This window comes from Frankliniella occidentalis, unplaced genomic scaffold (assembly GCF_000697945.3).
Source record: "Frankliniella occidentalis isolate FOCC.00 unplaced genomic scaffold, Focc_3.1 Scaffold52, whole genome shotgun sequence".
Classification (NCBI taxonomy): Eukaryota; Metazoa; Arthropoda; class Insecta; order Thysanoptera; family Thripidae; genus Frankliniella; species Frankliniella occidentalis.
In genome coordinates, this window is record NW_026267182.1 from 513,340 (window position 1) to 516,432 (window position 3,093).

The 3,093-nt window shown below is 66.0% G+C and overlaps 1 protein-coding gene across 1 annotated transcript in view; it reads left to right on the plus strand.

Annotated features, from left to right (window-relative positions):
- The window catches only part of LOC113205229 (ubiquitin carboxyl-terminal hydrolase 48), a gene marked incomplete in the record, with an annotated part of 61,075 nt that overhangs the window by 55,116 nt on the left and 2,866 nt on the right, over positions 1-3,093 (plus strand).

The following is a 3,093-nucleotide window of genomic DNA, read 5'->3' on the forward strand; positions in this document are numbered from 1 at the left end:
CTGGACCGTGGCCTGGCCTGGCCTGGTCCCGGACCCAGCAGCATCCACTTTATGATCTCGGACCCGGCGGCGGCGGCGGCGCGCTGTGGGGCGCATGCACTCGGGGCGCTGCTGGCGCTGCTGCAGCCCGGCGCTGTGGTGTGGTAGTGTAGTACGTGCAGTGGGAGGGCGGTGGCGGCGGCGGCGGCGGCGGCGGCGGCGTGGCAGATGGACGGATGGACGCGGACAAATGCGGGTCGCGTCGGGGCCGCCGCCGCCGCCGAGGCCTCCTGCTCCTGCTCGTCTTGTTTTAATCGACTCTTCGTTACGATGCTCATGCTCGGCCATCGCGTGCCGCCCAACCCAGAACCCCTTCTCTGCTTAGCTGCCCGCGGTGCGGGCGGTGCTGGCGGGAGCCTTCTTAGATCACTCCTCTTGCCGCCGTCCAGCTCCTCCTCGTCCTGGCCGGCCTCCTCCTCTTCCTCGTCGTGCCCCTACCCGTCCTGGTCACTCTGGTCCTCCAGCTCCTCGTCCTCCTGCTCCTCGTCGTCCTGGTTGTCCTGCTCCTCCCGTCCTGCTCTTCTACGTCCTGGGCGTCCTGCTTCGCCGCCGCTTGTCCCATCCCCGCCCAGGCCTTAAGCGTCGCACGCCGCGCGCCTTCGTTTTCGCCTTCCCCTTTGGCTCGGCCCGCACTAAAGGTGTTGCCGTTTGGCGCCCCGGCAAATGGAGTGCCGGCGGCCGGGGCCGGGGCGGTGATCGGTGTGAAAGGCTATTTTGCTCAAAGGTCAAAAATTGTTTTCCGCCTTTGCTCCCCCTCGCCCTCCTTTCCCCTCTGCCGCGCCCCACTCCCACAGGAGAGGCGAGCGGACGGGCCTCTGGGGAAACAATAAAACGTAAAACGGGAGCGGTTTGTCGCTGAAATGGCGGCGGTGGGTGCGGAGCAGTGCGGAGCGCCCCCGGTGCCCCGGGGCCGCCGCCGGGCCCAGCCGGGTTGGGCGAGGCGCTGAGGAGTACCCTCGTAAAACTTAATTCAAGCGCTGATGGAAAAGTAAAATATGAATATCCAGAGGCCGTGGTGGGGCGGGGCGGGTTCAGGAGGCGGCGGCGGCGGCGGGCCGGAACCACAGGGCAGGAGCACGACGGGCAGGTGAGGCGGTCCGCACCGCAGGGCCCCCGAGGGCCCGCCTGTCCTGACCTACTGCAGGGCTGCTGGTCCTGCATGCCATCATGATACACGCCGTTCTGAACGAACGGCCCGAGTGATAGAAAACTGCGAATGTTTAGGGAAACTCCCCCGCGCTTTATAGTACGGACCATACAGCCCCGTTGTCCCGTTGTCGCCTCGACGGTCACGACGAGCGTTTTCCCGGCTCACGGAGCTTGTTTCTGTTGCGTGAAGTAATCCGCGGGCCTCTCCGGGGAGGGAAGACGGAGCGAGAGGGAGAGAGGGAGAGAGAGAGAGGAGGAGAGCGGCGGGCGGGGGCGAGGGTCGCGCAATCGTAATTACTTGCGAATTGTGGGGATAGAGTCGCATGGGGCGCGCTCGCGGCGCGGGCCGACGGCGCGGCGCCGCCGCGGCTTTGGCGGGGCGCGCATTCTTCGCGTCGCTTCCGCGCCACGCCGCGCCGCGCCGTGCTGTTCCGGAACCACACAGAGTGATAAATAATTTTAGAGCAGCCGCTGCTGCAGCGCCCCTTGCCGCGTGCACAGCGTGTTGCGCGTCCTGCTCCCGGCACTGCTGCTCCGCGTCGTGAAATTGAACACCGCGCTGTTTGTGTCCCTCATGTGCTCCACCGTTCTTCGGCCCGCCTGCCTCCGCGTTGCCCCCCGAGCGACCATGGCGGTTCACTTCTCTCCCCTCGACTTTACTCGTTTCATCCCAAATCGGCCACGTCTGTCCTTATGGTGACCTCCTGGACACAGGCCTCTCTCGGGTACCTCTCGGAGCGCCGTCCCCCACATGGCGACTTTTTGGAGTGTGGCCCTGCCCCTGGCGGCGACAGTATCCGGGTGGCCTCCTCGACGGGGACCTCATCGACGGGGACCTCTTCGTCGGTGACCCAGGTCCGCGGCGCGTTGACGCTGATGGCCACCCCCTCCCCCTCCCCCGCCGCGACGGTGGACGTTGACAAATGCTCTGCCCTCCTGACGGGGCAACATTTTCATAACTGTAATGAAGTGTCTGGCCCTTCCCCCCTCCTCCGCCCCTCGCCTCCCCTCCTCTCGCCACCGGAGCAAGGGCACCACGCATTCCCGCCCCGCACTATACTTCCGAATAGTTGAAAGTTTTCGTCAAGTTGGCGCGGTGTGGCGTGGCGGGGGTTGAGTCCCCCCTCCTCTTCCCCTCCGCGGCGCCGCCGCCGCCCCTCGCACGGACAGCCACAAGCTCCGGCGAGCTTCCCTCCGCCCCACCGCCGACCACCGGAAGGTGAGCGGTGAGCTGGTGCGCACCTCCGCGCCCTCGACGACGTCCGCACCCGAGATCCCGCGATGTCCGCCCACCCTTGTGTGTTCGTCACGTCCTTGCCTGCCTACCCTCCCCTTCCCAGCCAGGCGGAGGAGACAAGTGAGTTGACAGGATGCTCCTTGGGGGACGCTGCCGCTGCTGCTGCTGCTGTAGGACACAGTCGCGCCACGCCACCGCGCCGGGCGCGCGGCGAGCGAAATTGGCATGTCGCCACGGACGAAGGCCATAAACTGGAAATGTGTGCAGAGTTAATGTGCCGTGCCGTGGGGGTGCTGCCGCCCTGTGCTGTGCCGCCCCCGCGCCGCCCCCACTGCTGCGCCCCCCGCGTGTCAGGTAGTGGGCCCCCCGCCGAGGAGGGGGTGGTGAGTTGTGTGACCGTCAGGTGAACCCGACTGACTGTGTGTGCTTTGTGTGTTGCAGGCGGACGAGCCCTCGGAGGACGCCGCCATCATGGACGACTACATCAAGAGTACGGCGCCGGAGGAAGGGTTCAAAGGTGAGGCGGCAAAACCCGCTGTTTGCGTTTTAGACGCCGTGACGGGCTTCACCTGTTGCGAGCGAAGGAGGGTGCAAGTGTGCTGCAGTGGAGCCTGCCGTCGTGGGTTCAAAAAACGTCGTTTATGTGTTGTTGTTTTTTTTTGGGGGGG